Source organism: Crocuta crocuta, unplaced genomic scaffold (genome assembly GCF_008692635.1).
Source record: "Crocuta crocuta isolate KB4526 unplaced genomic scaffold, BGI_CrCroc_1.0 scaffold141, whole genome shotgun sequence".
NCBI lineage: Eukaryota > Metazoa > Chordata > Mammalia > Carnivora > Hyaenidae > Crocuta > Crocuta crocuta.
Genome location: NW_027527951.1, coordinates 4,905,714 through 4,920,420, shown reverse-complemented (window position 1 = coordinate 4,920,420; position 14,707 = coordinate 4,905,714).

The following is a 14,707-nucleotide window of genomic DNA, read 5'->3' as shown; positions in this document are numbered from 1 at the left end:
ATAGATTTATTCTGTAAAGACAATACTGGCTTCTGGGGGTAGCTAACAATCACCAGAGCTGTGCACATACTGTGGCCTGGAGGAGGCGGGATGTAGTACTCCTGTCTCCCGTGTGGGGGTGTGTGCACATAGGCATGTGTGTGTACCTTGTCTCCCAGGGAATTTGTGACCTCCCTGAGGGCATGAACTCTTTGCCAGACAATCCCCCATGCTTTCCTTCTGCCTAGTTCAGAATCTAGCATAGATATTCAGGGCTTACGTGAATAGATATTCACTGAATACATGGTGAAAATGTAAATGGTATTGGTGGTGGAAAGAGGTTCAAGCCATGGCTGTAGTGGCAGGGGACTGGGCTGCTGGGTGATCCAGCACTTTCCCACCCCACAGACTGGGAAGATGGAGGAGATCATGGAAGGAGATCATGGAAAACCTCACCTCTTGGACAGGGTGTGGATCCTCAAAACACCTAGCTTCAGGGAAGAAATTACCTCTCCACAGAAGATACTGTGTTTGAGCTAAATCTTGCTAAACATGGGGATTAGAATGCCGAGAAAAATTTATTTAAAAATTAAAATAGCTTTTAAATTAGTTTAGCTATATCATCTGCTCATTGGTAGCTTCAGAAAATAAAGACATAATCAAGAAGTTAAAACCATTCAACATTTCACCATTCTGAGATTTATCACTGAATATATTGGTATATGCTCATCAAATCTATGTTTTTTTTTTCTTTGACTAAATAATATATGGTGGGCAGTTTGCTGTGACTATAGGTGTAGTACTTTCATTTCTCTATCATTTCTGTAATGGCTGCACAGTATTCCCTCAAATTGGTGCACTGGATTCTCACACGTGCTCTGTATTGCAGGCGGCATGGACAAAACATATTTGGTACTTGCCCTCTTAGAACTAAGGGTCAGCAGAGGGCTTGAGGCAATTAACCAACACAAAGTATGTTAAATGTGATGTGGGCGAGACAGAGCCAGAAGTCTCTGGCTTTTTGGCACTTTTAAGTATCATTTATAGTACCTCCATATTTATCACCAAACATTCCTTCTCATTATGTGATCAATGTTTTTCCATTCCTTCACTTTCAATTTATATCTGTCTTTAGGTCTGAAATGAGTCTCTTATAGGCAGCATATAGATGAATTTTGCTTTTGAAAAAATCCTTTCTGTTACTCTTTTTATTGGGACTTTTAGTCCATTTATATTCAAATTAATTAGTAATTATTGATAGCTATATACTTATTGCCATTTTGTTACTTGTTTTAAGATTGTTTTTGTAGTTCTTATCTTCCTTTCTCTTCTATTTCTCTTCTCTTGGGGCTTGAAGCTTTCTTTAGTGATATTCCTTTCATTTCATTTTTTGCATATCTATTTCTTGTTTTTGGTTTGTCACAACCTTTAAGTTGATATATAGCATTGTATGCATATAGCAGTCCATATTAAGTTGATGGTCACTTAAAGTTGAACCCATTCTAAAAGCACTAAATTTTCCCTGTGCCAGGCTCTTCATCGACAGTGAGAAGCCTGCTTGAGACTCCCTCTCCCTCTCTCTGCCCCTCCCCCAATCCTATTCTCTCTCTCTCTCTCTCTCTGTCTCAAGACAAATAAATACACGTTTAAAAAAGTAGAAGCACTAAATTTTTATTCCACTTTTCCCCCTTACTCCCCAGTTATAGGTATATGGTGTCATGCTTTATATCCTTTTATTTTGTTAATTCCTTGACTGATTCCTACAGATATTCTTAATTTACTGCTTTTGTACAACCTATTTTTCTTAATCCTGGTTATGGTCTTCTCTTTCCACTCAGAGTCTCTTTTAACATTTCTGGTAAACCTGGGTTAGTGATGATGAATTCCAAACATTTGTTTGGGAAACTCTTTATCTCTCCTTCTAGTCTGAATGATAGCTTTGCTAGATAGAGTACTTTTGCTGCAGACTTTTTTTTTTTTTTTTCAGCACTTTGAATATATCATGCTCCTCCCTTCTGGCCTGTACAGATTTTGCTGAAAAATCAGCTGATAGCCTTATAGGGTTTCCCTTGTATGTAACTGTTCTCTTTTCTCTTTCTGCTTTTAAAATTATCTCTTTATTATTACTTTTTGCCATTTTAATTACTATGTATCTTGATGTGGAACACCTTGGATTGATTTTGTTGGGGGCTCTCTGTGCTTTCTGGATCTGAATTTCTGTGTTCTTCTTTAAATTAGGGAGGCTTTCAGCTATTAATTTTTTCTAATAAATTTTCTTCCCCCTATTCCCTCTCTTCTCCTCTAGGATCTCTATAACAAGGAAATATTGTTATACTTGATGGTGTTGCTGAGTTCTCTTAAGCGATTCTCATTTTTTATTATTCTTATTTCTTTCTCCTGTTCAGCTTAATTGCTTTCCATTACTCTGTCCTCCAGGGTCCTGATCTGTTCTTGTGCTTCCTCTAATCTACTTCTTATTCCCTCTAGTGTATTTTTCATTTCAGTTGTTGCATTCTTTGTATTTTTGATTGGTTCTATTTTATACTTTCTATCTCTTTGTTGAGGGTCTTGTTGAGATCTTCCACTCTTTTCTCAAGTCCAGTGAGTATTTTTGTGACATTAAATTCTCTATCAGGGATGTCACTTACCTTGTTTTGTTTAGCTCTCTTGGTGTGATTTTTGTCCTGTTCTTTCATTTGGGACATATGCCTGTCTCTTCATTTTATGTAACTCTGTGTTTGTTTTTATGTGTGAGGAAAGCTAACTATATGTCCTTTTCTTGAAAGTAGTGGCCTTATGAAAAGAGGTCCTGTAGTGTCCTGAAGTCCAATGTCCCCTGCTTCCTAGAAGCTGGTGTTTCAGGGCTGTCTCATATGTGTGTTGCATGTACCTTACTGCTGTTGCTGAGCCACATTTGCCTTGAGTTTACTCATCTGCAATGGCTGTCTTTGCCAAATCCTGGGCAGGGTTTGGTCCTTGTGTTGTTAATGGGCCAGTCTGGGGCCACCCAGGGCTTGGGTTGGATCATACCCAGTATCTTCCAGAGTTGAGGTTACACTGAACTGAAAGGTGCTCTCTCTGTGTTGTCCTATGAGAGACAGGGTCCACAGTCAGACCAAATATGTGCTCCTGGCACACTGCTGATGCTGCATCTGAACTGGTGTGTACGGTTATCTCCCTCTTTCCCTGGGCATGAGTCCCTTTGGAGTGGTGTTGGTCCCTGTCAGGGGTGTTGCATACTGTCATGTTTGTGGTGCTGTTTTGGATGGATTCCCTTTGAGGGTGGGTTGGCTGGGTGCATCCACAGGAGAATACAGAAGCAGGGCATGCAGCACCAGTAACCTTTGTGCTTGGTTTACTGTCAGAAGGGATCTAGAGCAGTTTTGGACAACAGCTGAAGGCGGGTCCACAAAAGAATGTGGTGGTGGGGTGCACTGTTGGTAAGGTTTTCACTAGCCTGTTGTGGGAAAGGACCTGGAATGGCGATGGAGAACTCCTGGCGAGGTGGGTTTGGAGGGGGCAGGTCTGCAGGAGGGGAGCATGGGGCAGGGCACATTGTTAGCAAGCTAAGTGGAGAGTGTTTGTGCTTCTTACTGCAGATATCTGGGTATCTAGGCGGGGGCTACGGAGAGAAATGGCCCCCACCACCACTTTTGTTCTTGAAGTTTCCTAAAGATTCCTGCCCTTCCCTCCAGTGGATGTTCTGAGTTTAGTAAATAAATCTTATCCCCATATACCCCAGGCATTTTTCAAACTGCTGTTACTATGCTGTATCTCTGCTCTTGTTTGTTTTTCTGGCTCTTTAAGCGTTGGGGTTCAGATTCCTATCACCCTCCTGGCTCTCCCAGAGCTGAGTGTGCTGGTTTTTAAAGTTCCAGGGGTGCCTGGGTGGCTCAGTCAGTTAAGCGTCCAACTTCGGCTCAGGTCTTGATCTTGTGGTCCGTGGGTTTGAGCCCTGCGTTGGGCTCTGCTGACAGCTAGCTCAGAGCCTAAAGCCTATCTTTGAATTCTGTGTCTCCCTCTCTCTCTGACCCTTTCCTGCTCATGCTCGCTCTCTCAAAAATACATAAAACATAAAAAAAATTAAAAAATAAATAAAGTTCCAGGTGTTGGGCCTCACTGATTGTAAGAAACTCATGAAGTTGAGCCCCTCTGGTTTTCAAAACCAAATGTTATGGCGGTTTGCCTTCCTAGTGAGGGTCCCCTGTGCCTGGGGTCCCTGGTGTATGTTCTGCTCATCTCCCTTCTCTGTGCTTGCAGTGTCTGTCCCTCTCATAGGCAGCTTCATGCATCTGTTTGGTTTCTGACCATGTCTCCTCCTTTCCTACCATTTTCAGTGTGGTGTCTTCTCTACAATGGAATGTGGAGAGACTTTTCTGCCAGTTTTCAGGTTGTTTCTGGTTTATTTAGGATGATGTGGGTGTTCCTTACATGTATCCCTGGGATGAGGTGAACGTAGGGTCCTCATATTCTACCATCTTCCCAGGAAGTCTATTTCTTGTCTTTTTGATACTAACCTCTCTAGCAGGTATGAGTTGATAGCTTATTGTTTTGATTGCATATCTGTAATGATTAATGATGTTGAGCACCTTTTTCTGTAACTTTTGGCCATCTGTATATCTTCTTTGGAAAATTCCTGTTCAGGTCCTCTGCTTATTTTGGAAATCTGATTGCTAGCTTTTTGCTATTGAATTGTATGAGTTCTTTATAAACTTTGGATAGTAACCCCTTATCAGATATATGATTTCATATTGTCTTTTATTCAGTAGGTTGTGTTTTCATTCCGTTTAAATTCCTTTGTCGTGCAGAAGCTTTTTAGTTTGATCAGGTGCATCTTGTTTATTTCTTATTTTGTTGCCTTTGTTTTTGGTGTCAAATGCAAAAAAATAGTCATCAAGAGTGGTGTCAAGAAGCTTACAACTTGTTTTCTATTAGGAGTTTTATGGCTTTAGAGCTTACATGCAAGTGTTTAGTCAATTTTGAGTTAATTTTTTGTGTACAGTATAAGATGGTGATCTAGTTTCATTCTTTTGATTGTGGCCATCCAGTATTCCCAACATTTATTGAAGAGAGTATCCTTTCCCCACTGTATATTCTCCACTCTTTTGTTATAAATTAATTGACCATTTTGCATACGTTTCTGAGGTTTCTATTCTGTTCTATTGATTTCTGTGTTTGTTTTTCTTATATCATACTGCTTTGATTACTATAGTTTTGTAATATAGTTGAAATTAGGAGACTGATGCTTCCAGTTTTGTTCTTCTTTCACTAGACTGTTTTTATTATTCATTCACTGTATTGTGGTTCCATACAAATTTTGTATTATTTGTTCTAGTTCTATGAAAAATGCTATTGGTATTTTGATAGGAATTATATTGAATCTGTGATGGTGTGAAAAATGCTATTGGTGTTTTAATTTGATGGCATTGAATCCATAGATGTCTTTGGGTAGAATGGACTTTTTAACAATATTAATTCTTTCAATTCATGTGCATAGAATATCTTTGTGCAACTTCTAGTTTTTTCATCAATGTTTTATAGTTTTCAGAGTACAAGTCTTTCACCTTCTTGGTTAAGTTTATTCCTAGGTATTTTAATTTTTTTAATGCTTTATTTCTGAGAGAGAGCGAGAGAGAGCGTGAGCAGGGGAGGGTCAGAGAGAGAAGGAGATACAGAATCTGAAACAGGCTCCAGGCTCTGAGCTGACTGTCAGCACAAAGCTGACGCACGAAGCATGATATCATGACCTGAGCTGAAGTCGGACACTTAACTGACTGAGACACCCAGGCACCCCTATTCCTAGATATTTTAGTCTCTGTAGTACTATTATAAATGATTTTTTCCCCTTAACTTCTCTTTTTGCTATTTCAATATTAGTGTAATCTACACAACAGATTTCTGTGTATTAATTTTGTAGCCTGTAATTTTGTTGAATTCTTTTAATAGGTTTTAGGACTTTCTTTGCATAATACGTGTTATTTGCGTATAGTGGCTGTTTTACTTCTTCTTCATCAATTTGGAAGCCTTTTATTTATTTATTTTTTCTTGTCTGATTGCTTTGGTTAGTATTTCTAGTACTATGTTGAATAAAAGTGGTGAAAGTGGACATCCTTTTCTTATTCCTGATATTAGAAGAAAAGCTGTCAGTCTTTCACCATTATGATGTTAGCTGTGGGTTTATAATATACAGCCTTTATTAACTTGCAGTATGTTTCCTATAAGCCCACCTTGCTGAGAATTTTTATCATAAATGAATGTTGAATTTTGTCAAATGCTTTTTCTATGTCTATTGAAAAGGTCATATTATTTTTATCCTTTATTTTGTTATTGTGGTGACTGATCCTTTTAATGTATTGTTGAATGTGGTTTGAAAATATTTTGTTGAGGATTTTTGTATCTATGGTCAACTGGAATATTGCTCTGTAGTTGTTTTTTGTTTTTATTTTTGGTTTTTTTTTTTCACGGTGTCTTTCTTTGATTTTGGTATCACTGTAATATTGACCTCATAAAATGTATTTCCTTCCTTTTCTGTTGCTTAGGGTAGTTTGAGGAGAATACAGTACTCCAATGCTGACACAGGACTAAGTTCTGCTAGAGTTGTTAATGCTGATTTGTTCATTGATTTCTAGTTATTTTTATAGTTCTTTGTTCCTTCCTTTTTTTTTCTCGCTCTCTTTGTGTGAGTGTGTGATTGCGGACTTTGAATTGTTCTTTTATCTTTTTGTGTATCTATTATCGGTTTTGGTTTGTATTTACCATGAGTTCATATATCACACACCAATTACATAGCAGTCTGTATTAAGTTGATGGTCTCTTTAAAATTGAACACATACTAAAAGAACTTTATATTTACTTCCTCATCTATGTTTTACCTACATGTCATATTTTACATCTTTTTTTGAGTCCTCTTCACTAATTTTTTAGATATAGTTGATTTTATTACTTTTGTCTTTAATTTTCATACTAGTTTTAATAAGTGATTTTACTCATGACATTTTGTCTTGTCGTAATTTTTGTACTTCTAATTGTGGCTTTCCCCCTTCTCCCCTTGAAGAATTCCCTTGAACATTTCTTGTAAGGTTGGTTTAGTGGTGATGAACTCCTTTGTTTGCATCGGAAACTATCTTTCCATTAATTTTAAATAATAATCTTGTCGCATAGAATATTCTTGACGTTAGTTGTTGTTTTTTTCCCCTTAATTTCAGCACTTTGAATATATCATGCCACTCCCTTCTGGCCTATAAAGTTTCTGCTAAAAAAAATCAGCTGATAGCTTTATGGGATTTCCCTTGTATGTAAGTAGGTGTGTGTGTGTGTGTGTGTGTGTGTTTCTTACTGCTTTTATTTTCATTTATTTATTTTAAATTTCTTAATGTTCATTTTATTTTTGAGAGAGACAGACAGAGCATGAGTAGGGGAGGGGGAGAGAAAGAGACACAGAATCTGAAGCAGGCTCTAGGCTCTGAGCTGTCAACACAGAGCCAGACATGGGACTTGAACCCACAAACTGTGAGATCATGACCTGAGCTGAAGTTGGACGTTTAACTGACTGAGCCACCCAGGCACCCATTTTCTTGCTGCTTTTAGAATTCTCTCTTTGTCTTTGATCTTTTGCATCTTAATTATTATGTGTCATATTATGGACCTCATTGGGTTCATCTTGTTTGGAACTCTCTGTACTCCTTGAACCTGGATGTCTGTTTCCTTCCCCAGGTTAGGGAAGTTTTAGCTATTATTTCTTCAAATAAGTTTTTTACCCTTTTCCTTCTTTCTTCTCCTCCCAGACCCATATAATGCAAAAATGTTTTTGCTGATGTTATCCTAGAGATCCTTTAATCCCTTAACCTTTCTCCTCCTCTTCCTCTCCTTCTTCCTCTCCTTCTTTCTCTTCTTCCTCTTCTTCTTCTTCCTCCTTGCTTCTTCCTTCTTCTATAATTCTCTTCTTTTGCTATTCAGCTTGGATGCTTTTTTGGTATATTTTTCATTTCAGTTATTCTTCAACTCTGTTATATTTTCTGTCTCATTGTTGAACTGAGTTCATCCACTGTTCTCTCCAGTTTGGTGAGCATCTTTATGACCATTACTTTGAACCCATTATCAGGTAGATTGGTTATCTCCATTTCATTCAGATCTTTCTCTGAAGTTTTGTCATATTTTTTCCTTTGAAACATATCCTCTGTTTTCCTCATTTTACTTGACTCTGTTCATTTCTATGAATTAGGTGGAACTGTTATTTCTTCTCACCTTAAAGGAGTGGTGTTGTGTATTGTCATCCCCAGTGTTGACTGTGTGTCCTTGGTGACTTTGGCTGGCTAGCTGTAGCTGTGGGTCACATGGGCTGTTAGTCCCAGAACACTCACTGCTGATACTGCCTTGGTGGTATTGCCTGAGCTTAAGTAAGTGTGGTCTGGGGTGGTCCCTTGGCTCTCTATGCCAGAGGTTCCCTGGCAGGACAGCTGAGGCTGAAGTGGGTGAAAGCTGGGTGTCCTGGAGCTCTCTGTATAGAGGTTTCCCTGGCAGAAGAGCTGAAGCTGAAGTGGCATGAGCAGGGTGATCCCAGGACTCCCTGCAATGAGGGTACCCTGAGATTACATCTGGAGGGAAAGTGAGTGTAAGCCAGGGAGGCCCAGAGCTCTCCATGCAAAGCGCCTCTGGCAAGAGAGCTAAATCTGAATTGGGTGCAACCTGGTGTGTCCCGTGACTTTTCATGTAGAGGGCACACTGGCCACACTACTGAATCTGGGGTGAGCACAAGCCAGGCGGTCCGAGTATTCTGTGCAAGGACAATCCTGGTAGAGCAGCTGGATCCAAGCACTCTGCACCAGTGGTTCACTGACAAGTCACCTGGAGTGAAAATAATAGGTGCCTAGAGTGTTCTGAAGTGTTTTGCACCTTAGTCACCTTAGTGAAATAGGTGAAGCTATAGTGAGTGCTCGTCAGTGGTACCCCGGTGCCTACCATGTTGGGGCCACCTTGGCGGGCTTGCTGGGCTGGTACATAGCCCATACATGGTATGAGGCTCTAGGCCAGCTGTGGTGCTTGGAATCCACTCCTGTCTGTGCTATCAAGTTTGAGGAGGAATGTGAGTCATGGTGCTTGCCAGCTACTCTGAGCCAGAGTGGGTTCCAGCAGCTCCTTCACTGTTTGCTGTAGTTCTAGGGCTGGGTCCTTTATGGTGTAGGTGCCCTTTTAAACCATGGTTTGTTTTTTTTCTGTGCCCCAGCGTATCTGGGGATGGTATGGGCTAGGGTTCCAGGGCTTGCCAAGGCGCCATGCTGGCTATGGCATCTGGACCCTGTTTCTGTCTGAGTTATTAAGGCAGAGGGGGAATGTATACCACAGTGCTCACCAGCCCCTTTTACGCAGATAGAGTTCCAGCAACTTCCCTGCCATTTTTTGGAGTTCTAGGACCGGATCCTTTATATTCTAGTTGCTCTTTTGAACAGCTATTTTTTTTCTCTCTGCACCAGGATGTTCAAGGCCAATGTGGGCTTAGGGATTCATCAGCCTATTCTCTGAGAGCCCTTCTGGCTGCCCCCTAGATACGTGCCAGAGCTGAAGCCCATCCTTCAGGCTTCAGGCCAAAGCTCTAGGACAAGCAGATAAGCTTCTTGCACAGAAAGATTGGGGGTATATTTCAGTCTGCTCTCTGAGCAGTGCTGGGTGCGGGGTGGCAGTCAAGAATTTTCTGTCTGTTACAGTACTATGGGATCCAGGAACACAAGTCTCCCCCTTGCTCCCAGAGCCAGACTATTAAAGGGCAGTGCAAACCCTGGGGCACCAGATGTAAAAACCAGGGCACCAAATGGATGTAAAAGCTCCCCTCTGGGAGACACCAGCACTCTGGAACGTGGCAGAGAGGGAATACGAAGAGAGTGATCACCCTCTGAGGTCTCTGGAAGGGATTCCTTCAGCTTTTAGATGTGTATTTAATTGGAAGCCTTCCCCTTGGGAAGCTATGATGACAACCTAACAGTCCTCTTTTACAGACAGACCAAGCTCCCGAGTCTCTTTTCTTCTTGGTGTGCCCTGGGAATGGGAGCCATTGAAGAGCTATTTTTCCATTGGTTACCGTTCTGTGGAATCCATGAGTGTAAGTCGCACTAGCCACCAGAGCCAGTTGCTGTAGAAGGTGTCCCTGATGCACAGCAAGGGGAGAGTGCAAATAAGTCACTGGAATGTCTAGATGGCACCTGGCAGCCAACAGGTCTCTAGATGTGTATTAAATTAGATGCCTGCCTCTTAAGCCAATGCTTTACCGACAAGCCGATGAGCCTTTTTCACATATAGTCTGGCTACCTCTTGATCCCCTGTCTCTGCACTAAGTTCTGGGGCAGGTAAGTCCATGTGTGGGCCCTTGAAGAGTCATGTCTCAGATTGCCAAAGGCTGTGGCTCTCATGGACACAGGCCTTGTGGTTTTCAAAGTTATGTGTTTTGGGAACTTGTCTGTCAGGGGTGCAGGTCTTAAAGCTGGAGTGCTTGCTGTGAGATGTAAAGCCTTTGTTCCTGAGAGAAAAGCTCTGGGTTTTGGGCTCTCCAGTTGTCAGTTGCCGTATCAGAGATGGGGTTTATGGTAAGATGGCCTCCCAGTCCCTCCAACCTGCTTCAGTGTGAACTCTCTCACATGTCTGAGGTGTAGGAGCCACTCAGACAGCTTTTAGGTGTTTTGTTGTTGTTTGTTTTTTGTTTGGGGCAGGGGCGGGGGGGAGTTGTTTGACATGTAGCTATAGATTCAGTGCATCCATGGAAGGAAGTGAGTTCGTATCCTCCTATATCATCACCTCAAACTGCAACCCAACCATTCGTTTTTATGATCTGCTCATGATTATCCCAGAAAGGTATTTGTTTTTCTCCTTGTTTTAGCATCAGTGACTAGCACAGCTTCTCGTGGATAAAGAAATAATGAATAATCTTCATGTGAATAAATTTCTAGAAATGGAATTATAGCAGATTTAAAAAAAACTGAAATCTGAGACACTAGCTTGTTTAGTATGTAGAAGAGATCAAAGATATGAAAGCTTTTTATAACATATAAATGTACTTATTAATTGACAATATAAATCAGAGACACCTTCAACATAGCATTCTGCATATATACCATGCGATGGACTAGATAGTCTGTTGATATAAGAAATGAGGCATTATTCCCTGCTCCAGGATGCTATAAAATGCTGACTAGAGAGTTAAGAAATACCTATTTGAAAAGCAATCATTATTTTTTAAGGCAACAGTTAGAACTAACTAAATTGCACGAGGATTATCTTCTTCAGTAATTCAGAGAAATGCAACATGATTCAATTTAGTAGGTATTGTTAAACAATTTTACAAGGAGGCTGTACCAATTTATATGTCCACTGATACTACATACTGGTACTATCTTTTTGTTTTTTTCACTTCATTCTGGTGGTATATGAAGGTATCACATTATTGTTTTTAAAATTTTTATTTTTGAGAGAGCAGAGCGGGGGAGGGGCAGAGAGAGGGTGACAGGATCCGAAGTGGGCTCTGTGCTGACAGCAGTGAGCCAGATGCGGGGCTCTAACCCATGAACTGCGAGATCATGAACTGAGCTCAAGTGGGATTCTCAACCGACAGAGTTACACCAAGGTTGCCTTTGAATGGATCATATTATTAATTTGCATTTCTCTGACAGGCAATGAAGTTGGGAAATGTTGTGTATATTTATCAGCCAGTTACATGTCCTCTTCATTTGAAGTGTCTGTTCAAATCTTTTGCAAATTTTCTTATCTTGAGATTTCTTATCTTTTCCATATTGATTTGTAGGAATTTTTAAAAATATATTCTCTTTATGAGTACTTTGTTAGATATATGTATTATAAATATCTTTCTCACTCCAGCTTTCCTTTTTACTCTCTTAATGGTACATTTTGATGAGCAGAACATATTAATGCTAGTACAGTGCAATTTATCGTGTTAAAAATGTTTAATGATTTTTATGTCCTCTTACAGAATCCCTGTTTACCTGAGGGTCATATATATGTTTTCATATGTAGTCTTCTAATATCTCTATTATTTTACATCTGGCTTACAATCTGTCATTGTTTCATTGTTGTGTATGGTAAAAGGTAGGAGGTCAAGATTCTTTCTTTTCCCAAAAGGTAATACAATCGATCAGCACGATTTTTGAAAAAGCCATCCTTTTTCTGCTGTACTGTACTCTCATCCTAGTTACCAATGACAGTGTGTGTTCTATTCTTTAGACTTTTCCATTTTTCTTTTTTGTCTATTCTAGTACGATACAATACTGTCTAACTGCTATAGCTTTGTGATTGGTTTTGACACCTACTAGTATGTCTTCCTCCTCTATTTTAACAAATTAGCTTGTGTCCTCTCTCTTTCTCTCTTTTCTTGCTGTTTGATTGTGATAACATTTAATTCACAGGTTAATTTGAGAATTGCAATATCCAGTATTCTAATTCATGAAGATAGTATACCTTCCCATTTATTTAGGAGTTCTTCTATTTCTGTCAAAAACGTTTCTTAGTTCTTAGATTTTAGTTGCAATTAGATAATATGCAATTTGATGTTGATCCTGTGCTTAGATCAATGGGTTCAGAAGCTGGTAAATATTAGAGTTACCTATAGAGTTTTTAAATAATATTGATCTCTGGACCCTACCTCAGAACTACTGCCTTAAGATTTCTGACAGTAGGGTTCTGAGAGTCTAAAAAGCCTTTAAGATTCCACAACACCTTTGGTGGAAGTGTAAAAATTGATGCAAGTTTTCTTTTTGCAGAATAATTAGACAAATTTTATTGCATTAAATAGTCATACCTGTTGACCTTGCAACAATGTATCTAGAAAGTTAACTCATGAAATATTTGTGCACATTTATAAATATAAATAAAAGAATATTATAGCACAGTTCATAAAGGAAAAAATATAACAGACTCCCTCGATTTCTTTCAATGGAAGAGGCATGCTTCTTACGTATAGTGGAACACTAAGGCAGCTGTTGAAGGTGAAAAACTAAATCTGTAAGTACCGAAGTGGAAAGTTATCTAAGTTCACATTTTAAAAAATCAGAGAGCAGAAAGTTAAGTAAAATAAGCCAATATGGTTAAACATACTCATGCACACACACATTACACACAAATGTTCACACAAATAAAGGAATTCACATGACTCTATTCTCTGGGGAATGTGAAACTTACCTGCTTTTTGTCATCTCTCTCTCCTCAAATGCTATGGATGATTAATAGGTCAGATTCAGAGCATATGAAGCCCAGGATGATTCTAATGGAATAGATGGGATTGTTGCCTGTGAAATAGCCAATGTTGAGATGCAAGAGGCCAGCGGGATGAATTCCTAATAGTTTCTGAGGGGAATGATGGGAAGAATTTGTTGGTTCATTGCAGATTCATTTGGCAGCAGGTTGAGGACAAAACATTATTAAAATCACCTTTTCTATACTCGATTTCTAATATTTATAATAAGAAGACATGACTTAGATTACATAAATTTTTCTTTTTTTACTATGTTAATGTCTCTTAACTATATAATTTAGTGGCATTAAGGACCTTCAATATATTGTGCAGCCATCACGACTGTCCATCTCTAGAAACTTTTCATCATTCCAAACAGCAACTCTGAACCCATTAAACAGTAAACAAAACTTCCCAAGTTCATTTTGGTATGTAGCCAAGTCTTGGACGCCTGAATTACATGACTTTCAAAAGTATGACTGACACTGTCACTTGAACCCTTTCGCCCTTCACCCTCCTATGTGAGGTGGTCGTTTCTGCCAACGACTTTCTCTAAGGCTCAGCTTCACCAGCAATCCCTCCGTGAAGTCTTCCTAGACATTCCACACACCTATTTCCCATTACTGGAATGTTCTAAACTGTGCCCACAGTCTTGTTTTAATCCATCTACGCAATTTTTAATTTGGCCCATAATTTACAAAGTTTAAGATTCCCACAACCAGCTTTTCCCAGCATCAGGGTATCTGACTTCTCTCGGAAACTGCACCACCTGAGACGTGGGACAACCTTCCAAGGTGGCGGCAATTGTTCAGAGGCGAGAAGCAGCTGTCCTCTGTGTAGGGCCACGTACTTTTCTGTGTGACACAGTCCCATCGCTTTCTCCTGCCGCCCTCCTCTGAGGATGAATTCCCATTGCTTGTTCTGCTGTTTTCCTTATTGTGTAGGAATAGTTTGCTGATATCCTCTCACCATCGAAAGAGGCTGCCTGCCTACTAGGCTTGTATCATTTACTCATTTACATTTCTCAGTGTCTCCTGTTGTCGTTTGAGTTTGCAGCTCTTGGTGAACTTAATCCGAAGCTTTTATGTGCGTGGCGCATCTCCTTTGCTGATCTGTGAAGTCCTCACAGTATGTAGAAAGCCTGCCATGAATGGTTACAAATGCCCGTCAGGTCTTCCAAAGTCATGCTGAATTTTTATTGCAATTTTAGGGCTCAATTTCTGAAACTGTTTTCGATATTCACTTTCCTCCTATGTTTCTCTTTTAAATTTATCTTTATTTTTTACTTTCTATTAATTTAAATTTTAGTTAACATACGGTGCAATATTGGTTTCAGGAGTAGAATTCAGTGATTCATCACTTACATGTAATACCCAGTGCTCACAACACGCACCCTCCTTATTACCCATTTAACTCATCTCTTACCCACCTCCCTCCATCAACCCTCAGTTTGTTCTTTACCATTAAGAGTCTCTTGTGGTTTGTTTCCCTCTCTTATCT